The sequence below is a fragment of the Somniosus microcephalus genome, chromosome 14 (assembly GCF_052327205.1).
Source record: "Somniosus microcephalus isolate GS21.2 chromosome 14, FLI_Smic_1.0, whole genome shotgun sequence".
In the NCBI taxonomy this organism is placed as follows: domain Eukaryota; kingdom Metazoa; phylum Chordata; class Chondrichthyes; order Squaliformes; family Somniosidae; genus Somniosus; species Somniosus microcephalus.
In genome coordinates, this window is record NC_141000.1 from 46,926,473 (window position 1) to 46,953,990 (window position 27,518).

At 44.1% G+C, this 27,518-nt stretch overlaps 1 protein-coding gene across 8 annotated transcripts in view; it reads left to right on the forward strand.

The window, feature by feature from the left end:
* dmd (dystrophin) overlaps window positions 1–27,518 on the forward strand; it is a 2,562,635-nt gene that overhangs the window by 725,216 nt on the left and 1,809,901 nt on the right. The window lies entirely within an intron of this gene.

Sequence of the window (27,518 nt, forward strand, 5' to 3'; positions counted from 1 at the left end):
CCCAGCACAGACTGTTCCTTCAGATCCTCCCCTCCCGTCCCCCTCTTCTTGCCTCTGCACCTGCTTAAAATCTGTTACATCTCTAGCCTTTTCCAGTTCTGAAGTAGTGTCCCAGACCTGAAACGTTAACTCTGTTTCTCTCTCCACGGATGCTGCCTGGCCTGCTGAGTGTTTCCAGCATTTTCTGTTATTATTTTAAAATCTAACCTGTTTTGTTCATTCCACTGGATTCATATTTATTCAGAAAATACATAATAAAAAACAACTTGTGACATGAATCAACTGAGCGCCCTGCGGGTGGCGCTGTCCAGGGAGAGTATAAATACTCGGGCACGGGCCCAGCTTGTGCAGGACATTCTTAACAGGAACTAGTGAAGGACACAACTAGACCTCCATGTTGTAAAACAGTTGATTAAAGCTTTGTTTAACGCTTAGACCAAGTGCCTAGTAGTTTTCTTAAGTCAACTTGTATTTTGACTGATGTCCTGGATAGTTAAGTGAATAAATGGACTGTGTAGTGTGGCACTGAGCCATACAGACCAGGAAATGTCCTATGTTTAATTCCTGGTCAGAGCTGAATTAAGTAACCTTTGTTAGGACAGAGGTGAGAGAACCACAATTGGCCTCAGTATCCCCAGCCTGGCAAAGGGAAAATAAAAATCAGACACTGTTTTCATTCCTGATACTGAGCAGTGAGAACTGAATGAGTCACTGCCTACAGGAAAATTAGCATTAAGTCACGTAGATGGCTATAGTCTGTTGCGACCTCCTGGGTCTTCATATGTCCTGCACAGTGACTGTACAGGATATCTATTCTGGCAGGTCAGTGTACCTCTTCATTTAATTAATCCTGTGTAGTAAGGTTGGCCTCTTGCTACATTAGATGTCTAGATGATGTCAGTGCGCAGTGACAGGACCTTATGGGAGAAGTTGACTGCTGAAGACACGCCACATGCTAAACAAAATAAACTGAATGGCTTGAATCATCATGAGTTAACTTATTTTTTTGAGGTAACATCTTATATTCTGGACCAAGTCAAATGCCCAGGAAGTGACATTGGCACTGCATGTAGAAAGCTTGGAGAGCTTTAGTGTTTTTTTTTTAGAATGGCCCTAGTCTTGGAGCCATTGAATAGGCAGGCAGGTGATACAGTGATGAAGTTTTCACTGAGAGTGGATGTGAGAGCTCTTCATTCTAGCCAGTGGTGTCATAGCTACAGCAGTGATTCCAATGGGAGGGCATCATAGTCATAGAGTAATACAGCACGGATAGAGGCCCTTCGGCCCATCGTGTCCGCGCCGGCCATCAAGCCCTGTCTAATCTAATCCCATATTCCAGCATTTGGCCCGTAGCCTTGTATGCTATGGCATTTCGAGTACTCATCCAAATGCTTCTTAAATGTTGTGAGGGTTTCTGCCTCCACAACCCTTTCAGGCAGTGAGTTCCAGACTCCAACCACCCTCTGGGTGAAAAAGTTCTTTCTCAAATCCCCTCTAAACCTCCCGCCCTTTACCTTGAATCTATGCCCCCTAGTTATTGACCCCTCTACTAAGGGAAAAAGCTCCTCAGCATCCATCCTATCTATGCCCCTCATAATTTTGTACACCTCAATCATGTCCCCCCTCAGCCTCCTCTGCTCCAAGGAAAACAAACCCAATCTGCCCAGTCTCTCTTCATAGCTGAAGCGCTCCAGCCCTGGTAACATCCTGGTGAACCTCCTCTGCACCCTCTCTAACGTGATCACATCCTTCCTGTAGTGTGGCGACCAGAACTGCACACAGTATTCCAGCTGTGGCCTAACCAGTGTTTTATACAGCTCCATCATAACCTCCTTGCTCTTATATTCAATGCCTCGGCTAATGAAGGCAAGTATCCCATATGCCTTTTTTACCACCTTATCCACCTGTTCCGCCGCCTTCAGGGACCTGTGTACTTGCACACCCAGATCCCTCTGACCCTCCGTCTTGCCTAGGGTCTTTCCATTCATTGTGTATTCCCTTGCCTTGTTAGTCCCCCCAAAGTGCATCACCTCGCACTTTTCCGGGTTAAATTCCATTTGCCACTGTTCCGCCCATCTGACCAACCCATCTATATCGTCCTGCAGACTGAGGCTCCCCTCCTCGCTATTTACCACCCTACCAATTTTTGTATCATCCGCGAACTTACTGATCATACCTTTTACATTCATATCCAAGTCATTAATGTAGACCACAAACAGCAAGGGACCCAGCACCGATCCCTGTGGTACCCCACTGGCCACAGGCTTCCAGTCATAGCCATAATACCTTCTCTGTAGATGCCGGTGATACTCGAAGTCCCAGTATCACATTTTTCGCTTTCATCCTGAGCCAGGAGATCCCTAGACCCAGCTTGTGTGCTGTCTCATTGAAGGTTTGAAGTGCAGGAAAGTGACTGAAGCACAGTTAGTGAATAGAACAGTATTGTCAGAGTATGCCTGATCGAAAAAAGTGGATGTGCCTATCTTGTCACTAATGATGTGCTCAGCACATTCCAACAGGCAGTCCATCAACAACAGCAGAGAGGGTGCATGGCCACATCCTTGTCTAAAACCAGACATGCAGTTGATAACAAGTGAATTGCATCCGCTGACCCTAGCTTAGTGATTGTATTCGTATGGAGCTCTTTGATTAGATTGAGGAGCAGTGCATTGGACCCGTATGTCACAACTGATGAGTAAGCTATGTCTGATAAAATCACTTATGAGTCCAGCAGCATCATAGCCACTTTTATACTGATGCTTCTTTAGCTCGTATTCCAGGAGACCAGGATCCATGAGTTGCCGCTTAATATTCACACTGCTGAAACCAGTTCTCCTATCCTGACACCAAAATCTTAAACCTAGTTTATTATGGGTCTACGACTCAACCAGCAGGATAAAAGCATTTGATTTACTATTGTAAATGCCAGGAGCCATTTTGCCCATGCCAATCACTTCGAATCAGACCTATATGAGCACCAGTATAAAGGTGGCTATGATTAAATACAGTCTAGCTTCTAATCTATTTTGAACTTCTTGGAGTTCGTAGACTACGGCATTCGCACCTACTTTTTTGTGTCTATCTTCCTTGGCTTTTTCTTTTCTCTATTCCTTTGTTGTTCCCCCCCCCCCCCCCCCCCTTCATGTGCCTCTCTTTCTTTCTCTCCTGCAAGTCTCTTTCCTCTGCTTCTCTGTCCTCTTTCACCTGTGACTTCCTTCACCTAATTCTCGCTCTCCTTTCCTTCACTTCTCTCTCTCCCCTCCCTTGCCTCTCTCCTCCACTTTTTCTCTCTGTCTACCTCTCTCCTCCTGTACTTCCATCTCCTTGATTTTTGTCTCTTACTTCTCTTCACTTTTTCTTTTCACTTCACCTGACACTTTTCTTACTCTTCTGTTTCTCTCTCTCTCCCTCTCTCTCTCTTGTGAGCTGGCAAGTTAGAGGCATTACCTTTGGTGGCCACGATTTGATGCAAGGAGATTCTGGCGACATTCCCATACGCTTGTGGGAGGATGTTTGGGATGGATGAGAGTCTTCTGGTTGGTGAGGGGGTGCAGTCTGTTGGATGAGCAAGAGTGTTGGTATGCCATGGTTCACCAACCTTTTCTGAGGCTAAATAACTTCAGATTTGGTTTATTCCAGGATGGGCAAGCCAATACCACCCTCCTTGTTCACAAGGAATCAGGTTAGTGCTATGAATGAAAAGCACTCTTATCCAGAAAAAACCATCAGCAGAGACAGTTAATGTAACAAGAACAGAAAGTACAGGCAGTTCTCTTACTGGGAGCATGGCGAGTTGACATACACTACCTGCCTCCAGCAACCCACCTCTCCTTCTGCGGTTTGAACCTCTCTCAGGAATCTACAATGCTATTGTTCTTGACTGGAGGGGGAAAGCAGCAGTGCTTGCTACAGGAGGTGTATTTCAGTCCACTGACCTCCCGCTGAGAGAACCAGCAGCACCGTTTGCTTTCCTGTAATCAGATCAGCTGTTTCAGACAGCTGTGCTTTTGTTTTGGAGGGGAGGTGTGGGGGGGCCAGGTGCGATCTTTATTGAAATCAGGAGTTACAACTCTGGGCATTGTAAATTTCGGAAGTTGGCTGAATTTGGTGCACAGGCTGGGGTTTGGGCCCCATGTCAGTGAGTAGAAGTACAAATTCTGCATTTGCTAGATTGGAGAAAATGAATGCGCTTATCTTGACACTTTAGGAGCCAGTCCATCAGACAACAGAAGAGAAAGGGAGCAAGGACAAGTCTTATATGAACATGTGAACAGGAGTAAACAAGTCCTTCAAGCCTGCTGTGCCATTTTATTAGTCCATGGCTGAATTGCATTTCAACTCCATTTACCTGCCTTTGTTCCATAGAAACATAGAAGATAGGAGCAGGAGTAGGCCATTCGGCCCCTCGAGCCTGCTCCGCCATTCAATGCGATCATGGCTGATCATCCAAACTCAGTACCCTGTCCCTGCTTTCTCCGCATATCCCTTGAACCCCTTAGCCTTAAGAAATATATCTAACTCCGTCTTGAATATATTTAATGAATTGGCCTCAACTATCTTCTGTGGTAGAGAATTCCACAGGTTCACCACTCTCTGGGTAAAGAAATTCCTCCTCACCTCAGCCCTAAAAGGCTTACCCCTTATCCTTAGACTGTGACCCTGTAAGGGTTTGGGGGCGTCTTTAAACTGGTTTAAAGTAATTTTCCTGGTCTTGCAGGACCAATTCCAATAAAACCAATTTTATTACAGCGGTTACGAATCGCTACCCCTCCTTTAGTTCTGAGTGGAGAAACTTATAATTAATGATATTAAAACGGAACAAGTGGTTTGGATGAGAGAAAAAAAATCAAGTTTATTACCTAAATAAACTATGATCAAAATATCAAACTATCCCACACGCACACAGTAATTACAGTAAAATTGCTTAAAATGGGGTAAGGCAGACGGCAAAAACGAGGGGTAAGTGACTCCAATGTTGATTAAACAATCTTAGCAATAGCCCCTTAAATTACCATCCCCCAAACTCCTGCTAGGCTGCCTTGTTGAGTCAGAACACCCTGCTCACCTTTGGCCCAGCGAAGTAAGCGAGAGCTAGCTTCTCAGCCGCTATTTTTATACCTGGTGAGGTCCTGCCATTCTGCCTTGCAAGGGCTGTGTGCAAAATTCCCCACCCAAAAGGGTCCAATACACAAGAGAAAGCTGTGATTGGCGAACTCAAAATGGTTAGACTGGGTTAATGTGTCTTCCGGAGCTTCCTGGGCTGAAACAAAAGGGAGATACAACTGCTCTATTGTCCAGTGCTGGGTGATTTAAAACCCATTCAAATCTTGAACGATTCCCATTCAAGGTGCAAAAGCCTCTTCTGCAGTTTAGATTGTGGTGTATGTGCCTTTAAGAGCAATTATGGTGTATGTGCCTTTAAGAGCCCCAGGTGTGCGTAATGCCGGTAATTGCCACTTGGGCTATATAAGCCTGTGTATTGTGTATATCCTTTAGAAACCGCCCCCCAGACTTGCTTAGTAAATACCTATGAACCAACTCCTGTCTTCAGTGTCTTTATCTACACACGGACACTACAGTGGCGACGAAGTAGAAACGGACTTACCTGCAATTCGGCAGCACCTCAAGGACATCGATTCCTCCACCGTCCAGAAGACTCAAGGAAGTAAGAGAAACTGTGGTTTCACCAGCTGGCCAAGCTGGTGACAGGTACTGCGCTAATCCTTCCTGGGCGTCAGGCTGGAGCTCCAGCGGCGGGCTCTACAGCTGAGACAGGCAGCGAAATCGGAGGCAAGCAATAACGGACTGGGAGGGTGCACTCGAGAGACGGCCGCGCGGCAAGCAGGTCAGCGTTTAGACCTCCGTCGGGAATGAGTCTCCAACAGTGAATAAACGGAAACCACAGTAAAACAGCATTGTTATCGGTAGCAGCGGCGGGAAAGCGCGGGAAGCGCCATATCGTTGCTACAGAGAAAAAAAAAAGCGCGGGAAGCGCCATATCTTTTCTGAAATGCCTAAATCTGGTAATATTGAGGCTTTTGATGGCGAAATAGAAGATTGGACCACATACGTGGAAAGAGTAGAGGTTTATTGCACTGCAAATGGAATAACAGATGAAAAAAAAGCTTCAATACTTCTGAACTTAATGGGCGCGAAGACATACGGGCTGTTACGAAATTTAATCACTCCAGCCAAACCAAAGGACAAGACTTTTAAAGAAATTGTTGATACCCTGCAGGAGCATTTAAACCCAACACCGCTGCTGATAGCCAATTCAAGTTCTTCAAGAGAAATCAACACAAGAATGAAAGTAACGCTGATTACCTAACCGAATTAAGAAAGCTATCAAAGTACTGTCAATTCGGAGCAGGACTATCGGATTATCTTCGAGACAAATTTGTTTGCGGTCTCTTAAGTGAAGGAACACAAAAAAGACTGTTTTCTGAAAAAGATTTAACATTGGACAAAGCTTTCAGTATGGCTGTATCATACGAAGCAGCAGCAAAAGGAGCTGCAGAGATACAACAAGAGACACAGGACTTCGGCACCCATAAAATGACACAGGAGTTCGGAAGATGTTATCGCTGCGGCAGATCCACCCATAACCAGAGGGACTGCTGGTTCAAGGGCAAAGCATGCAGGCAATGTGGTAAGATTGGACACATTGCACGGGTATGCCAATCTGGACAAAATAAATCCACTGACAGAAAACAAAAAATCAATAAAGAAAAGTACAGGAAGGTACAAATGATGGCGGACAGTAGCTCCGAAGACCAGAATAGCGATAGCGACTCCGGAAACAAGAGACTAAGCTGTCTCAAATTACATAATGCACTTGCCAAAGAGGATTACCAAACCATTTGGGTTACCCTCACAATAGCAGGGTCCCCAGTTAAAATGGAGCTAGATACAGGATCAGCTCTAACCGTAATAAATCGACGAGATTACGAGAGGCTACTTTCGCATATACCTCTAAAAGACACATCCATTATCTTAAAAACATATACGGGGCAGAAAGTCTACCCCAAAGGAAAAATAAGGGTGCCTGTGGTATACAACGGCAAAGAAATACAAAAGTTGTATTTATACATTCTACAAGATGGTGGTGCACCGTTGTTGGGACGTGAATGGATAAGGAAGATACGTTTAGACTGGCACTCCATTCAGGCACTGACGGTGACCAGTAAGGAAAAAAACAATGATGACATCATACCTGAACGATTAAAAGACATCTTGGCCAACGCCAAAGAAGTGTTTCAAGAGAAACTAGGAACCTTGAAAGGCATCACCGCCTCAATAAAAGTGGAAGATACAGCAATTCCAAAAAATTTTAAGGCAAGACCGGTGCCATACGCAATATGTCCGGCAGTCGAGGCAGAGCTGAAGAATTTGGAAAAGGCAGGCGTATTATCCAAAATAGATTGGCGCGAATGGGCAACACCCATCGTTCCAGTCATGAAAAAAACATTGAAAAATAACTGAGGAACAGAAAAAAATTCGCATCTGTGGGGACTTTAAGGTGACTGTAAACCCGGTCCTTCACACGGTACAGTATCCTCTTCCGAGGATAGAAGATATTTTCGCCTCACTATCCAGAGGGAAACGTTTCACAAAAATTGACTTGGCACAGGCAAATCTACAGATGGAGGTTGAGGAGACCTCTAAAAAGTATCTCACAATAAACACACACAAAAGCCTGTACCAGTACAATTGACTGGTTTTTGGAATAGCATCAGCTCCAGCTATCTGGCAAAGAGCTATGGAGCAAGTCCTGCAAGGGATTCCGGGGACTCAATGCTACCTAGACGACATCCTTATAACAGGAGAAAACGACAACGAGCACCTTGCCAATTTGGAGCAGGTGCTCACTAGGCTGAAAGAACGGGGCCTACGAGCAAATCGCCCCAAGTGCGAATTTTTCCAAAATCAGATATCATATTGTGGCCACATAATTAACAAGGAAGGGTTGCATAAGTCACCTGAAAAAATTGAAGCAGTTATAAAAGCCCCAGCACCTGAAAATGTTTCACAATTAAGGTCATTCCTGGGATTAATAAATTACTATCATAAATTTTTACCGAACTTATCAACTATTCTACACCCTCTTAATGATCTTCTACAGACAGGAGTGATTTGGAAATGGAACGAAGACTGTAAACGTGCCTTCCATAAATGTAAAGACTTAATCACATCCGAGAAAATTTTGGCTCATTGCAACCCATCACTACCAATCAGACTGGCGTGCAATGCATCCCCTTGCGGCATAGGAGCGGTATTGTCCCATAGATTCCCTGATGGCTCGGAACGGCCGATAGCTTTTGCGTCACGCTCATTGAACTCAGCTGAGCGTAACTATGCCCAGATAGACAGGGAAGCACTCAGCCTGGTGTGGGGAGTGAAGAAATTCAACCATTACCTACACGGACAAAAATTTACCTTGCTGACTGACCATCAACCCCTCATCTCCATATTCAACCCTAAAAAAGGTGTCCCCATTATGACGGCACAAAGACTACAGAGGTGGTCCCTTTTTCTAGGGGCACACCAATACAACATTGAATACAAAGGGTCAAAACAGCATGGGAATGCTGACGGTTTATCACGCCTACCGTTGCCAACGATAGAAGAGGCACCTACAGTAGACCCAGTAGAGATATTCCACTCTACCATAGTGGAATGTCTACCGGTGACAAATTCTGCCATTGAAAGGGAGACAAGAAATGACCCTACTCTCTCACGGGTCTACGATTTAACAGTGAAGGGATGGCCAGCACATGGCGAACCACTGTTGCCAGCATTCTCGCAAAGAAGAGAACAGCTGTCAGTGTGCCGAGGAACCTTGATGTGTGGATCCAGAGTGGTGATTCCACCCAAACTCCAGGATAAAGTGCTAAAGGAGCTTCACGAGGGGCATCTGGGTGGAGTGAAAATGAAGAACCTAGCTAGGGCGTTTGTATGGTGGCCAGGTATCGATGGAGACATCGAAGACATGACCAAGAGCTGCCTAGGATGCCAGAAGGTCCAAAATGCTCCGCCACAGGCCCCTCTACATCCATGGGAGTGGCCCTCATCTCCCTGGCAAAGGGTGCACATCGACTTTGCTGGTCCATTTATGGACTCAATGTTCTTAATCGCAGTTGATGCACACTCCAAGTGGCCGGAGGTAATAAAGATGTCCTCCACCACCACGGAAAAAACCATCACAGTATTAAGGACCATATTTGCCAGGAATGGGCTGCCGGAGCAGATATGTTCTGATAATGGACCGCAATTTGTGTCCGAAGAATTCAGAAAGTTCTTAAAGAACAATGGGGTAAAGCACTACACGTCCGCCCCATACCATCCCGCCACCAATGGATTGGCTGAAAGGTTTGTCCAGACCTTCAAGAAGACCATCAAGGCCATGGGTAATGAAGACATAAAACTTCAGCACAAGGTGGATAACTTCTTATTTGCATATAGGAATGCAACGCATATGGTTACTAACCAAACTCCCGCCATGATGTTCTACAATAGAAACCTAAGATGCCGGCTGGATTTGGTCAAGCCCAACATCCGAAGGGACGTAGAGAACCGGCAGTTTCAAGGCATGAATGAAAGGCCAACTAGGGCCTTCCAGATAGGCCAACCGGTTTTGGCCCGGGACTACCGTACCGAGAAATGGCAGCCTGGAACTATCTGCACACGATTAGAACCACTGATGTATACCGTGGACATTGGAGACAGCATAATAAGGCGCCATGCTGACCAAATCATCAAGTCATCCGAAAAGGGACAACCTACACCACCACTCTATACATCTAACGATGAAGTAGAGATACCCATATCTACCTCCGATCCGGTGATACTGGAGCCCGATGAACCCGACACTGGCCTTCAAGCCGAATCAGCCTTGCCAGAAGAACCTACTACACCACCAGAAACTACTACACCCCCGAGGCGTTATCCGGACCGAGTCAGGAAGCCTCCTGAGAGACAAACTTATAATTAATTAATACAGCAATGTATATTATTTTGCATATAACATGTAATTAATAATTACTTAAAATATGATGTACTAGTTAGCTAGAAGGGGAGGAATTGTGGTGTATGTGCCTTTAAGAGCCCCAGGTGTGCATAATGCTGGTAATTGCCACTTGGGCTATATAAGCCTGTGTATTGTGTATATCCTTTAGAAACCCCCCCCAGACTTGCTTAGTAAATACCTATGAACCAACTCCTGTCTTCAGTGTCTTTATCTACACACGGACACTACATAGATGTATCCACTCGATATACAAACAAATGCTAATAGCATTCAATTGCTTTGTAAACAAAGCATTGTCCTTTGTCTTCGGCCATGTGGTGACAGCCATTTTTATCCCTGGAAATTTAAAAGCACATCGCCCAGGGATTCTTTAATCAAAAAAATGAATCTTCAGCACTGTAAATTATTGTGAATTCTTACAACCCCTGGGTCTTGACTCCCCCGCCATCAGGAGCAGTCTTCCTGCATCTAGTCTGTCTAGTCCTGTTAGAATTTTATAAGTTTCAATGAGATCCCCTCTCATTCTTCTAAACTCGAGCGAATATAAGCCTAATCGACCCAATCTCTCTTCATACGTCATTCCTGCCATCCCAGGTATCAGTCTGGTGAATCTTCGCTGCACTCCCTCCATGGCAAGAACATCCTTCCTCAGATAAGGCGACCAAAACTGCACACAATACTCAAGGTGTGGTCTCACCCAGGCCCTGTACAACTGCAGCAAGACATCCTTGCTCCTGTACTCGAATCCTCTCGCTATGAAGTTCCATATCCTTGATACCCTTAACTAACAAAATCTGATTAATCTCAAGCTTGAAAATTTAAATTCACCCAGCATCCACAGCCTTTTGCAAGAGAGACAGTGCCAGATAACCACTCTACTTTGTGTGAAAAAATGCTTCCTGATTCTATTTTAAGATTATGCCCCCTTGTCCTGGATTCCCCCACCAGAGGAAACTATCAAATCCCTTTATCATTTTAAACACCTTGATTAGATTAAGGGGGGGACTAGAGAAAAAAAGTTGCATTTTAAACGAAAACTCACAAACTCTCCAGTACTTTAGATTTGGGGGTGGAATTTGGGATGGAACTCAACCAGGTTCCAACCCAGTTTGGTGCTGTCCAAAATCCCAACACTTTTGGGCAGGGATATTATAAGGTCGTGTACATGAGGAAAATATGTCATTCATTGGACTTGTTTCAGTTGTGCTCTTAGCAACACTGGACATCTGAGAGTATCTGGTATCCAGCATTACAAGGTTTGTAGGTTGGTTGGTGGTGGGGAGGGGATCTTGCAAATGTCAGGGTCACTTTCAAAGTGCAATCAATTACGCTTTTGAAACTAGCAGAAGAAACGAGCACAGGAAATCTTTTTACAAGTTTAAGGCATTACCGGAGGCCCAAGGACCTGCTAACACTGCAGGAGAATAGATGACCTGTTCCCTTGCCTCTGCCACTGTAACTTTTAAGCACTGAACTCTTTCCAACTGGATGGGCCGTAACTTGTTCCAGCTAAATGTTAACTAACCTAAAGCTATACTCTTCTGGTCCCACAAATGCCTATCTCGCAACTGGGGAGGAATTAGTCTATAAAGGTAAGTTCCAAAAAAAACTTTTCAAATCAAATACCCTTTGCCTTTTTGGAAATGGCGGAATGTGTTTGTGACAAGCAGGATATGGGCCATCCTGAATTCGCAAAATATACAGGAGGAATACGCTTGCATGATATGCTAACTAATTGAATCCGTCAACGATGAATTGTTGGCTTTGAAGACCAACTGACTACACTCTGCACTACATACAGTACAAGGAAGGAAATTATCTGCAAGAGCCTTTCCATGAGGTGGTTGTTACTGAGATAGAGGGAGACAGTGGAGGGAATGATTGGCAGTCCCTAGGGCATGTAAAAAGAGTATGCAGAAACAGAGGGAAGCTGTGGAACCAGCACTGGAGGTGAACTGGGACAGAACCGCTGGGGATAATAACATTGAGCAGTACAATGGCACAAGGCAGCAAATGGTTGCACGGGAGTATGGAACAGCTAAGATTATAGATAACATTGTGTTAGGAGACTCCATTGTTTGAGAAATTGATAGAACCTTCTGCAAGCATGATCAGAAGCCCAGAGGTGTTCCTACCGCAATGCAATGGTTTGGGAGTTGACTGGGACATGTGGCTAACATTTTAGAATGGAATGGGAGACACCAGGGGTCATGGTTCACATGGGAGACAATGATGTAGAATGGAGGTCCTGCAAAAGGGATTTCAGGAGCTAGAGAAAATATAGAAGAAAAGCACTTCTAGAGAGGTAATTAAATATTGGGAAGATCGAAGCCATTGTTTTCGGTCCCCACCACAAACTCCGTTCCCTAGCCACTGACGCCAACCCTCTCCCGAATATCTGTCTGAGGCTGAACTACACTGTTCGCAACCTTCGTGTCATATTTGACCCAGAAATGAGCTTCTGACCACATATCCGCAGCATACCTAAGACCGTCTATTTCCACCTCCATAACATCGCCCGTCTCCGCCCTTGCCTCAGCTCATCTGCTGCTGAAACCCTCATCCATGCCTTTGTTATCTCCAGACTTGACTATTCCAATGCACTCCTGGCTGGCCTCCCACATTCCACCCTACGTAAACTTGAGGTAATCCAAAACTCAGCTGCCCGTGTCCTGACTCCCTAACTGCCCTAATCACCCCAGTGCGCGCTGACCTACATTGGCTCCCGGTTAAGCAATGCCTCGATTTCAAAATTCTTATCCTTGTTTTCAAATCGCTCCATGGCCTTGCCCCTCCATATGTCTGTCATCTGCTTCAGCCCCACAACCCCCAGAGATATCTGCGCTCCTCTAATTCTGCCCTCTTGAGCATTCCTGATTATATCGCTCAACAATCAGTCGCCATGCCTTCTGTTGCCTCGGCCCTAAGCTCTGGAATTCGCTACCTCAACCTCTCCGCCTCGCTACCTCCTTCCTCCTTTAAGACGCTCCTTAAAACTTACCTCTTTGACCAAGCTTTTGGTCACCTGCCCTAATTTCTCCTTATGTGGCTCGGTGTCAAATTTTTTGTCTTTTAATGCTCCTATGAAGCGCCTTGGGACATTTTACTACGTTAAAGGCATTATATAAATACAAGTTGTTATTGTTTTAATCTCAGTGTTACTCCCATATCATGTGGCGGACCTTTTAGAGAGAGATATATAAGGAGGGGTTCAAATTCTTAGCCTACGGAGATCACTTCTGGGTTGTACTGTTGGTAGACACGTGCATCTTGGATAATTGGATAAATAACACTTGGGAAGAGTTTAAAGTAGGGAGGCAGGGAGAAGTAGCTACATCCCAGTACCTACCAGTAACTTTGTTCCCTTTTGATCTTCCAGATGAGCCCAAAGACGCATTGTGCAGTTCCTTTCTCTCAGCAATGTCTAAACCTTCCTTGGCTCCTGCCATAAACAGTGCCAGTCACGCCATTCCCTGAAGCACACATAGCCCTGAAGATTTGCTCCTTACTCATCATCTTTCTTTAGCGAGGTTCCAGTTATTCCTACATTATCTATTAGCTTCCTATCTCCTATTGCTTTTTAACACACCCATTTTATTTATGATGTTTCTGGCATTCATGTAAATACATCTTAGATCAATCCTCATCTTTCTTGCTGTATTCACATGACTCGTTCCTGAACAAAGGGGGGAATTTTCCCAGCCCTGGGGTGGCGGGTATGGAGGCGGGACCACCTGGAAAATGGCAGAAACTGGGAGCGGGTACCGACCCCGCGCCCAACCCGCCTCCGTGCCATCTTCCCGGGAGGCCGGTCCCCGAGCCGTCCTACCTCGGGACCCGCCTCCTCGAGGCGGGAAGGGGATTAGAGCCAATTAGGTAGTTAACAGGCAGTTTTGAGTCTTATCCCCATTTTACGCCTGCAATTGCGGGCTTCCCGATGTTGGGAAACCCCGCCAGGGTCAGCGAGGCGAGCAGTGGGTCTGCGGGGGTGAGAGGGGTCGAAATGTCAGCTGTAGAGGTGAGTGATGGGTGCAAGTGTGGACGGGTAAGTTTGAGAGGTGAGTTGGAAAAAGTTTCCTTCTTTCTGCAGGCTTCAACCTTTGAGGATCCTCAGATGCAGCAGCCATCTGCTTTCTGCTGAGTAGAGAGGTCTTGGTGAGCCTGTGTGCAAGGGCTCGCCTTAGAACAGAGATTGTCAGTGTTTGACAACTTCTCAAAGCTGTCAAATGCTGACAATTCATCTGTTAAAATTTTTTCGACAGATGAAGCATCACACGCTGACGTCATCTGTCACCGGCTTTCCCTTAATTGGCTGGTAAGCCCACAGGGCGGGCTTAACGAGGCCAATTAAGGAAAAATAGCAAAGTTTGGTCAGACGTCGCTTGGGGGCGGGACTAAAACCCAGAAACCAGAAGCCCTGCCTCCAGCACATCTCCATTGAGAAAATCCAGCCCAAAGTTACTGTTAGGCATATGTTACAGGCCACTACAAAATAAAATGGAGGTTGATGTACTGCTGTGGGAGGTCAAAAAAACATTAGTGCTAAGACCTCCATAGTAATCATGAGGGATTTTAATCTTCCTGATGTCTCTGCGACTTGCAGTAAGTGCAAGGAGTTTATTGAAGGATTAAAGAATCTTTTGTTAAGCAACAAGTGAGAGAACCCAAAAGGGGCAGGATAATGTTCAATTTTCTACTAAATAATGGGGAGGAAGTAATATGCCAAGTTGAAGTATGGGAATATTTGAGGTTTATTGATCCTACAGTTGTTCATTTTAAGGTTAAAATGAGGACAGAACAGATAATTAAAACTATTAAGAGACTGGATTTCGGCAGACCAGTCTGGGAGGGAATAAAATGCGGAGTCCGATACTTGTCCCTATTCATTTGCAAGTTATTTATCTTGTACCTCGTCTTTTGACTTTGGGGACACATGTGGCGACTTTCTGCATAAGAATGGTTCTAAATGTATTCATTTTTTATTTGTACTGCAACTATTTCCTCCTAGTAGGAGCCCCCAGTCAAATTTACTCAAGTCGTTGGCCATCTTTGTAAATTTAGACCTCTTATAATCTGGCACTAGCATTACATTGTCAGCAGTATTAGCTTGGGTCTTCAAGTTGAATCTAACAATATTATGGTCACTGCTGCCTAGGTGTCACCCCCCCTCCCCATCCCAATATAGAAGTCTGATACTGCCTTGTGGTCACTACTAACAATATGGGTATAGTACATGATTTCCCCTAGTGTTAGAGGATGGGTCTTCATTATGATTTGATGTTCTTTCTGTTGCTCAAAAATCAATAGGATTCTTGAAATATTGAGGTCAAGTGTTCTTTTATTAAGCGTATGGTACATGCAATAGTACTTACGCATACACTTAAAATATAGTACTTACAACCGCACTTGATGGCTGGGGACTCTTGAGCTCAGTATTTAGGTTGATCGAACCTTTCAAATCCATATCCTCATTACAGTCTTCCACTTTTTATACCTTTCTGAGCTGCAAGTTCATTATCAAAGTGTCCATATATGGCAAGCTACACACAACTAATCACAACTTGTTCACGTGTATAGCTTTACATCATTAAACTGCAGTGTAGTGATTAATGGGTAATTTTACAATACTTCTATTGATTGACATGGGTGGAGAAGTAAATACCTTGCTTTCATCTTTCTTGGGAATCTTATCTCTTACCCCTGCCATGTGTCAATTTACATATTTCGACCTTACATGATTATACCAAAAATTAAAATACAAGTCTGTATAAGGAGAAACTAATTGACTCCCATGCCATATCAATTCCTTCAGTTAATAAGCTGATTTCCTTACTAACTAGCTCTTTTTCCGTTGAGCTAACAAGATCAGCATAACTCCCTTATATCTTCGCAATCAAGAGTAGGAATCCTGGCTAGATTATTTTTCCCCCTTCCAAGATCAGGAATCCTCAGGCCAATAGTACCCTCCATCCCTTTGTCCCAGCTTATATCATCTAACTCAGCACTGACGAGGGATTGAGCCTGGGCCCTTCCTACTTTGAAATGTTTGTAGTCTGCAATGTTTCTGTTCTATGGTTAGAAGATAAATTCTCAATGTTTCTATACATTATAATTTTAATGCATGTCTCCACTTGAGTTTTCTGAAGATTATTTCCTTTGAGGATTCCAGATTTGCTATTTAATGTAAGTCTTGTGCAGTTTTGTACGATTTGTAGTTTTGTAGTACCTGATTGCACTGGCATAATTAGAATGAGGTAGAATTAATTGCAGTCGGTCATTTCTGCTGTCTGTATAGGATGTGCTAGTTTTGCTGTGACCCTGCAGAGGGAGTCTGTTGTCTCCACCCAATTATTTTATAAGAGTTCACATCTTCAGTTGGGGGATGTCCTTGCTTTGACATTGATTTATGGTCAATTGTGTTTGTGAAAAGATTTTTATGGAAAAAAACTTGCATTGATAAAGCACCTTATCCAGCTCTCACAAATGTCCCAAAGCAGTTCATATACAATTAATTCTATGAATTGCAGTCACTGTCAATATATAGGCAAACACGGCAGCAATTTTGCATACTGCAAGATCTCTCAAACAGCAGAGAGATAAATGACCAATTACTCTATCTGTTTTTGCTGATGTTGACTGGGTCTCAGTTTACTGGCTTATCCAAAGGACATCTTCTTCAGACTCAGCAGCACTCCCTCAAATTGGCACTACATTGTCAGCCTAGATTTTATTTTTATTTGTTTATGGGATGTGGGCGTCACTGGCAAGGCCAGCATTTATTTCCCATCCCTAATTGCCCTTGAGAAGGTGGTGGTGAGCTGCCTTCTTGAACCGCTGCAGTCCGTGTGGTGAAGGTACTCCCACAGTGCTGTTAGGTCGGGAGTTCCAGGAATTTGACCCAGCGACGATGAAGGATTGGCGATATACTTCTAAGTCAGCCTGTGTGTGACTTGGAGGAGAACTTGGGGTGGTGGTGTTCCCATGCACCTGCTGTCATTGTCCTTCTAGGTGGAAGAGGTCGCGGGTTTGGGAGGTGCTGCCGAAGAAGCCTTGGCGAGTTGCTGCAGTGCATCTTGTAGATGGTACACGCTGCAGCCACGGTATGCCGGTGGTGGGGGGAGTGAATGTTTAAGGTGGTGGATGGGATGCCAATCAAGCGGGCTGCTTTGTCTTGGACGGTGTCGAGCTTCTTGAGTGTTTTTGGAGCAATACTCATCCAGGCAAGTGGAAAGTATTCTATCACACTCCTTACTTGTGCCTTGTAGATGGTGGAAAGGCTTTGAGGAGTCAGGAGGTGGGACACTCACTGCAGAATACCTAGCCTCTGACCTGCTCTTGTTGCCACAGTATTTGTGGCTGGTCCAGTTAAGTTTCTGGTCAATGGTGACCCCCAGGATGCTGATAGTGGGGGATTCGGCGATGGTAATGCCGTTGAATGTCATGGGGAGGTGGTTAGAGTCTCGCTTGTTGGAGATAGTCATTGCCTGGCACTTCTGTGGCACAATTGTTACCAGCCACAGATCAGCCCAAGCCTGAACGTCGTCCAGGTTTTGTTGCATGCGAGCATTGACTGCTTCATTGAGGAGTTGTGAATAGCACTGATCACTCTGCAGCCATCAGTGAATATCCCAAAATTCTGACCTTATTTTGAAGGGAAGGTCATTGATGAAGCAGCTGAAGATAGTTGGGCTTAGGACAGTGCCCTGAGGAACTCCTGCAGCGATGTCCTGGGGCTGTGATGATTGACCTTCAATCACCACAACCATCTTCTTTTGTGCTAGGTATGACTCCAGCCAGTGAAGAGTTTTCCCCCCGATGCCCATTGACTTCAGTTTTACTGGGGCTCCTTCATGCCACACTTGGTCAAATGCTGCCTTGATGGCAAGGGCAGTCGCTCTCATCTCACTTCTGGAATTCAGCCTCTTTGTTCATGCTTGGACCAAGGCTGTAATGATGGGGAGCCGAGTGGCCTTGGCAGAACCCAAACTGGGCATCAGTGAGCAGGTTATTGGTGAGTAAGTGCCGCTTGATAGCACTGTCGATGACACCTTCCATCACTTTGCTGATGATTGAGAGTAGACTGATGGGGCGGTAATTGGCCGGATTCGATTTGTCCTGCTTTTTTGGACAGGACATACCTGGGCAGTTTTCCACATTGTTGGATAGATGCCAGTGTTGTAGCTGTACTGGAACAGCTTGGTTAGAGGCGCGGCTAGTGCTGGAGCACAAGTCTTCAGCACGATAGCCGGGATGTTGTCAGGGCCTATAGCCTTTGCTGTATCCAGTGCACTCAGCCGTTTCTTGATATCACGTGGAGTGAATCGAATTGGCTGAAGACTGGTTTCTGTGATGGTGGGGACCTCAGGAGGAGGCCGATATGGATCATCCAGTCGGCACCTCTGGCTGAAGATGGTTGCAAATGCTTCAGCCTTGTCTTTTGCACTCACGTGCTGGGCTCCACCATCATTGAGGATGGGGATATTCATCGAGCCGCCTCCTCCCGTTAGTTGTTTAATGGTCCACCACCATTTACGATTGGATGTGGCAGGACTGCAGAGCTTTGAACTGATCCGTTGATTGTGGGATCGCTTAGCTCTGTCAATAGCATGCTGCTTCTGCTTTTTAGCATGCATGTCGTCCTGAGTTGCAGCTTCCCCAGGTTGGCACCTCATTTTTAGGTACGCCTGGTGCTGCTCCTGGCATGCTCTTCTACACTCCTTGTTGAACTAGGGTTAGTCCCCTGGCCTGATGGTAATTGTAGAGTGAGGGATATGAGATTACAGATTGTGGTGGAATACAATTCTGCTGCTGCTGATGGCACACAGCGCCTCAGGTATGCCCAATTTTGAGCTGCTAGATCTGACCTGAATCTATCCCATTTAGCACGGTGGTAGTGCCACACAACACGATGGAGGGTGTCCTCGGTGTGAAGGCGGGACTTCGTCTCCACAATGACTATGCGGTGGTCACTGCTACCAATACTGTCATGGACAGATGCATCTGCGACAGTTAGATTGGTGAGGACGAGGTCAAGTAGGTTTTTCCCTCGTGTTGGTTCTCTCACCACCTGTCGCAGGCCTAGACTGGCAACTATGTCCTTCAGGACTTGGCCGGCTCGGTCAGTAGTGGTGCTACCGAGCCACTCTTGGTGATGGACATTGAAGTCCCCCCACCCAGAGTACATTCTGTGCCCTTGCTACTCTCTGTGCTTCTTCAAAGTGGTGTTCAACATGGCAGAGTACTGATTCATCAGCTGAGTGCGGTAGGTGGTAATCAACAGGCAGTTTCCTTGCCCATGCTTGACCTGAAGCCATGAGACTTCATGAGTTCCGGAGTCAATGTTGCGGACTCCCAGGGCCACTCCTTCCCGACTGTGCCGCCAACCCTGGTGGGTCTGTCCTGCCAGTGGGACAGGACGTACCCAGGGATGGTGATGGAGGAGTTTGGGACATTGGCTGAAAGGTATGATTCTGAGAGCTTGATTAGTCTGTGTGACAGTTCTCCCAGTTCTGGCACAAGTCCCCAGATGTTGGTGAGGAGGACTTTGCAGTGTTGACTGGGCTGGGTGTGCCGTTGCCGTGTCTGTAGCCGGTGCCGAGGTCGATGCTGGGTGGTCCATCTGGTTTCATTCTTATTATTGTGTTTCGTAGCACTTTGTTATGTTGGCCTTCATAGCGAGAGTATTTGAGTACAGGAGCAAGGATGTCTTGCTGCAGTTGAGACCACATCTTGAGTATTGTGTGCAGTTTTGGTCGCCTTATCTGAGGAAGGATGTTCTTGCCATGGAGGGACTGCAGCGAAGATTCACCAGACTGATACTTGGGATGGCAGGAATGACGTATGAAGAGAGATTGGGTCGATTAGGCTTATATTCGCTAGAGTTTAGAAGAATGAGAGGGGACAGGACTAGACACAGGAAGGATGTTCCTGATGGGGGAGTCCAGAACCAGAGGTCACAGTCTAAGGATAAGGGGTAAGCCATTTAGGACTGAGATGAGGAGGAATTTCTTCACCCAGAGAGTGGTGAACCTGTGGAATTCTCTACCACACAAGGCAGTTGAGGCCAATTCATTAAATATATTCAAGAAGGAGTTGGATATATTTCCTAAGGCTAAAGGGATCAAGGAATATGGGGAGAAGGCAGGGACAGGGTACTGAATTTGGATGATTAGCCAGGATCTCATTAAATGGCGGAACAGGCTCGAGGGGTCGAATGGCCTACTCCTGCTCCTATGTTTCAACTGAGATTACTCATGAGAATCTGGAGTCACATATCGGCCAGACCAGGTAAGGACGGCAGATTTCCTTCCCTAAAGGACATTAGTGAACCAGATGGGTTTTTACAACAATCCGATAGTTTCATGGTTACCATTACTGATACTAGCTTTTTATTCCAGATTTATTTAATTAACTGAATTTAAATTCCCCAGCTGCCGTGGGATTTGAACTCACATCTCTGGATCATTAGTCCAGTCCTCTGGATTACTAGCCCAGTGGCAATACCACTATGCTACTGTTCCCTTGTTGTCACTGTTGGTAGTTGTACCATCTAGATGGGGAATGTATATTTGGAGTGTGCATGAGCGTGATCATTGTACAGGGTGCTTTTGAAGTCTGTATATTTTTCTATTTTATATTTGTGGGGCAATGCTGCTCATTGAAAATTTGCAACCACAGTTTCTGACCTTACCACTCGGATATCACAAACATATACTCATGTACCAAATGATGAAATATTTATGTGTGCATTCTTTACTGGAGTTCTGATGCATTTCTGTATGAAGATTCATAAAACATTATAGTAATCTGGGATGTAATGCTTAAGTTATCCACCAGATGGAGCCAAATATTAAGGGTTCACATTCACCAGATTTTAAGGTAATGGGTCATGTATTCAATGTCCTGGTACACCAGTTTATATGGTAATGTGGCATTACATTATGGGTATGACTCAGAGGGGAATCCTCCATCTTGCCATCGTGCAGTAAGAATTGTGTGCTTTGCTTGCAGCCTGTAAGAGATGTTTCTCTGCTGCACCGGGTAATTAAACAGTTGGGTTTTGTTCCTAATATCTCGCTTCTCTCAGTTTCTGACCTTACCACTCGGATATCACAAACATATACTCATTATTACGTACTCATGAGAATCATCAAAATATTTATTCTCGCCATGATTGAGTGACTTGCTTCATTGAGGCTTAAACTTGTATTTTGACCCTAATAGAGCCTCATGAGAGCAGGTTACAAAGACTGCTGTAACATGAGATTTATAGACTTTTGTTTTTATTCCCATATTCAGTGATGCTATATAATTCATCCAAGAATTAGCAATTCACTGATTTGAATCACCTTAAGCATTCTGCTGTGTTTCAGTGAAGCTGCTCGATTTTGACAGACATTTAATAACCTCACACTTCTTGTTAACATTATTGTGGTGTGGTGCCAATTCTGTGTAGATTTGCATCTGGTTTTGTTGTAGATGTGTTGCAGGTTACTGGTCGTGAGGTGATGGTAACAGTTGTTATTTTATGGTGGACCACTTTGAACTATTATTAATGGTTGTCGCCCTTTAAGCGCTTTGTCCTGTGGCTGTTATAAATTTGGACCTGTCTTGATTTCTTATTTCTAGTTTAACTGTGTAAATTTTCTTTATTTAATTTTTTAAAATATTCTTTTGGTTTTTTATTAGGGAATGGAATGAGATCTTTCTTCCGTTTATTGTTGTCTATGGGTGTGGGTGCCGTCTCTTTGAGGGGCATGCCTGAGTCTTCCCTTGAATTTTGTTTCCATTGTTCTGAAAAAAAAATTTCATCTATTCGTTGAATCTGCTCCCTCCCTGACCATTTTTTTTTCTGTACATGCATTTATTGTGTAGACTACTGAACAATATGCCTTTCTAATTGGGAGTTTGTAGCAATGATAGTCTGGAGGACAAGTTCATGGAATGCATTTGAGACAGTTTCCTAGACCAAGAAGTCATAGAATCAACCAGGGAACAGGCTATTTTATCTTGTATTGTGTAATGAGGCAGAGTTAATTAGCAATCTCATAGTAAAGGAACCTCTGAGGAAAAGAGATCATAATATGATAGTATTTCACATTGAGTTTGAGAGTGAAATAATTAAGTTTGAAACGAGAGTCTTAAACCTAAATAAAGCCAATTACATAGGTATGGGAGAGTTGGCTAAGGTAAACTGGGAAATTGGATGAAAAGGTATGACAGTAGATAAGCAGTGGCAAACATTTAAAGAAATATTCCAAAATTCTCAACGAATATACATTCCATGGAGAAATAAAAAATCCACGGGAAAGGTAAACCATCCGTGGCTAACTAAAGAAGTTAAGGATAGTATTAGATTAAAAGAGGAGGCTTATAATGTTGCGGTGAACAGTAGTAAGCCTAAGGATTGGGAGAGCTTTATAAACTAGCAAAGGATGACCAAAAAATTGATTAAAATGGAGAAAATGTCATATGAGAGTAAACTAGCAAGAAATATAAAAATAGATTGCAAGAGTTTCTACAAATATGTAATAAGGAAGAGAGTAGCAAAAGTAAGCATTGGTCCCTTAGAGGCTGAGACAGGAGAAATTATAATGGGAAATAAGGAAATGACAGAGACTTTCAGCAAATATTTTGTATCTGTCTTCACAGCAGAAGACACAAAAAGCATACCATAAATAGTGGGGAACTTAAAGTAATTAATATCAGTAGAGAAAAAGTACTTGGAAAAACTAATGGGACTAAAAGCCGACAAATCCCCTAGAGCTGATGGCCTGTATCCTAGGGTTCTAAAAGGGGTGGCTGCAGAGATAATGGATGCATTGGTTGTGATCTTCCAAAACTCCCTAGATTCTAAAACTGTCCCAGCAGATTGGAAGGTAGCAAATGTAACACCGCTATTCAAGAAAGGAGGGAGAGAGAAAACCGGAAACTACAGGCCAGTTAGCCTGACAAAAGTTGTCAGGGAAAATGCTGGAATCCATTAATAAGGAAGTGGTAACGGGGCACTTAGAAAATCATAATACGATTAGGCAGAGTCAACATGATTTTATGAAAGGGAAAATCGTGTTTAACAAATTTATTGGAGTTTTTTGAGGATGTAACTAGCAGGGTAGATAAAGGAGAAATAGTGGATGTAGTATGTTTGAAATTCCAAAAGGCATTCGATAAGGTGCCACATAAAAGGTTGCTATACAAGAAAGGGCTCATGGGGTTGGGGTAATATATTAGCAGGGATAGAGGACTTGTTTACGGACAGAAAACAGAGAGTATGGACAAATGGGTCATTTTCTCGTTGGTAGGCTCTAACTAGTGGGGTGCCGCAAGGATCAGTGCTTGGGCCTCAGCTTTTTACAATCTATATCAATGAATTGGATGAAGGGAAAGAGTGCAATGTATCCAAGTTTGCTGACAATACAAAGCTAGATGGGAAAGTAAGCTGTGAGAAGGACACAAAGAGCCTGTAAAGGGATATAGACAGTGTAATGATCAGTAACCTGTCATTCTGGAATGGTACACGAGGTGGTGCTGTATGTATATAAGAGTGGGTTACCCAGGATGCACTAGGCTACCCACAAGGCAGCAGTCAAGATGGAGGCCTCTACAGATACTGTACCTAGTCAACATGTGCTCAATAAAGTGTCTAGCAAAAGCTAGCTGTTCTTAATAAAAACGACTAGTTATTAATGAACATAACATGGTACCAGGATTGGTAAGATCTGCTGAATATAGTGCAACGCGACATGGAGAATTTGAAGCCACCAGAGTGTTTGAAACTCACAGGAAATGTCGACTACAATTGGCAGACTTTTAAACAACAATTCGAACTCTACATTGCTGCCATCGGGTACGGTACGAAGCCAGACGCAAGGAAAATAGCGTTACTGCTCACGGTTGCAGGCCCACAGGTGATAGAGGTATTTAATACATTTGGATTTAATCCAGAGGAGAACAGAGAAAAATTAGATGATGTGCTAAAGAAGTTTGATACACATTGTTCTCCCAAAAAGAATGATACCTATGAGAGGTACATCTTCCGTTCTCGTACACAGCAGCAAAATTAGACTTTTGATAGCTTTTTGACTGATCTGAAACTGAAAGCACCGACATGTAATTTCTCTGAGCTGAAAGCATCCATGATTCGTGACCAGATTGTGTTTGGTATTCATGATAAAAAAGTCAGGGAACGTCTGTTGAGAGAAACCGAACTAACATTGGAAATTGCTGTGAAAATATGCCAAGCTAGCGAGCTAGCTCAAAAGCATGCCAAGACTTTCAGTGAAATCAATGATGATGTAATTGCAGTAAGTGCTGCTGCCGGTGCTGTGTCCTACAAGGGGAAGAAACATGGGCAGAGCAGAAGTGAAAAGCAATCGGAGGAAGGAATTTTTAATTGTAAATGCTGTGGTTACAAACACCAGTTAAAACAATGTCCAGCGTTTGGAAAAATGTGCACCAAATGTCATGGAAAGAATCACTTTGCCAAACAATGCTTTTCAAAAGTAAAAACTAAGAAAGGGCAACGAGTTAATGTAATTGAGGACACTGATTTAAGTGAGACATGTTTTGTAGGAATGGTGTCATGTGACAATATCAAAAAGGATACAGAAAACGTGCAGCCCTCAGGAATTAACAATGCTGAACATAAAGTCAATGCAGTAAAAGAGGACAAATGGATGATCCCACTGCAGGTAAATGGAGCATTAGTTACATTGAAACTAGACACTGGGGCAAAAGCAAACTTAATCAGTATGAGTGACATTAACAATATGAAAGAAAAGCCCAAAATACAGAAAAAGTCAGTACTACTGAAGGACTATAATGGACAGAAAATAGATAGCTTAGGTGTATGCAGACTTAAAGTGACAGTCAAAGACAAAGTGCATCATCTCATGCTTTCTGTTGTGGCTGAAGGACTTGATTCACTACTGGGTGACAAAGCTTGTGAGGACTTAGAACTGGTCAAGAGAGTCTACCGTATAAACTGTGCCATAAGCAGACCAAATGACTCGGTGGATTCTGTAGTGAATAATTTCCAGGATGTGTTCAAAGGATTTGGAGTTCTACCATTCACTTACAAGATCCAGCTAAAGGAGAATGCTCAGCCAGTGGTACATGCTCCACGAAGAGTTCCAGCACCCCTGCGTGACCAGCTCAAGAATGAACTGGACAGAATGACCACACTAGGAGTCATCAGGAAAGTTGAAGAGCCAACAGACTGGGTTAACTCCATGGTATGTGTAAAGAAAAAGAACAATGATCTAAGAATATGCATGGATCCAAAGGACTTAAATGCAAACATAAAACGTGAACACTACCAGATTCCCAAGCGAGAAGAAATCACCAGTGAAATGTCAGGTGCCAGATACTTTACAAAGCTCAATGCCTCACAAGGATTTTAGCAACTAAAACTGGATGAAGAGAGCACCAAATACTGTACCTTCAACACACCATTTGGCAGGTATTGTTTCCTCAGAATGCCGTTCGGGATAATATCTGCATCTGAAATCTTTCATAGAGCGATGGAACACATAATTGAAGGTCTGGAAGGAGTTCGGGTCTATGTTGATGACATCATCATCTGGGGCTCCACACTGAAAGAACACAATGAGAGACTGACTAAAGTGCTACAGAGCATACGCCAGAATGGACTGAAGCTCAACAAAGCCAAGTGTCAGTTTGGCGTCCAGGAAGTCACTTTCCTAGGAGATAATCTATCTGGTAAAGGAATAGAGCCAAATATGGAAAAAGTAAACGCCATACTCAAAATGCCCTGACCCATTGACAAAAAAGGAGTGCTCCTCATCATGGGGATGATAAACTTCATTGGAAAGTTCATTCCTAACTTGTCAGCCAAGACAGCCTGTCTGCGAGACCTGCTACATAAAACAAATGAGTTCGCATGGACAGAAAGACATGAACAAGAGTGGATAAACCTCAAAACAGTGCTGACAACCACACCTGTACTCACCTTCTTTGACCCAACAAAAAGAATCAAAGTGTCAACGGATGCATCAAAAGATGGCCTAGGTGCGGTCTTGCTACAAGCAGAGGGTGAAGATTGGAAGCCTGTTGCCTATGCCTCCAGGTATATGACGGATACTGAGTGTCGATACGCCCAGATTGAAAAGGAATGTCTAGGCTTGGTAGTTGGACTAGAAAAGTTTCATGGTACATATATGGACTTCCCACCTTCACAGTTGAGACAGACCATAGCCCTCTGGTTGCCATCATAAAATAAAGCCTGAATGAGATGTCTCCAAGGATTCAACGACTCATGATGAAGCTGCAAAGATATGACTTTGAACTGATCTACACACCAGGCAAATACATAGTGTTAGCAGATGCACTATCCCGAGCACCCACAATGAGTCATGTGAGCTCTACTGAAGAAGACGTGGATGTTCATGTGAGTATGGTCACTGCTGCGCTGCCCGTGTCAGACACAAAATCAAAGCAAATAGCAGAAGAAACAGTAAAAGATACAGTATTACAAACAGTAATAGAGAACATTCATCATGGGTGGCCAATATTTTCACATAAGGTCAGAATTGAGTGTCGCAAGTGGACTATTACTAAAACAGAACAGAATAGTCATTCCACAGGCCCTACGTCAAGACATGCTCAAAAAGATTCATGAGGGACACCTCGGAATTGAAAAATGCAAAAGGAGAGCAAGAGACACTGTTTATTGGCCTGGCATAAATAAGGACATTGAGAACATGATAGGCAAATGTGAGACATGTCAGAAACACCAAAACAAACAAGCAAAGGAACCAATGATAGTAGCTGACATACCAACAGCACCATGGCAAAAGGTTGGTATGGACCTTTTTCATTTAAATGGTAAAGACTATCTAATAGTGATTGACTACTATTCTAATTATCCTGAGATGGCGCTGCTCTCAAGCACCACAGCAAGCAGTGTCATAATGCATGCTAAATCCATCTTCGCCAGACATGGAATTCCCAGGATTGCCGTTAGCGACAATGGTCCGTGCTTCAACTGTAAGGAGTGGCAACAGTTTGCAGCACATTATGACTTTCAACACATCACATCCAGTCCTTTGTATGCTCAGTCGAATAGTAAGGCAGAGAAAGGTGTTCAAGTTCTCAAGCAGCTGCTGAAGAAAGCGACAGAAAGCAAGTCTGATCCTTATCTCGCCCTGCTGAGCTACCGAGCCTCACATTTAGACTCTGGTTCTTCACCTGCTGAACTCCTAATGGGTCGCAAGTTGCGTACCACGCTACCCTGCTGTGCAAAAGAAAAGCAGAGTAAGGAACTGAGACAGAGACTTCAACTGTTAAAGCTGAAACAGAAATCATACTATGACAAGTCATCCAAAACTCTGAAACCATTGACAAGGGATGATGTTGTCAAGATTGAGGATCCAGATGCATGGAACAGGAAAGCTACAGTTCTTGAGGAAGTAGGACCAAGGTCATACACTGTTAGAACTGAGGAAGGACAGATTCTCAGGAGGAACCGCCG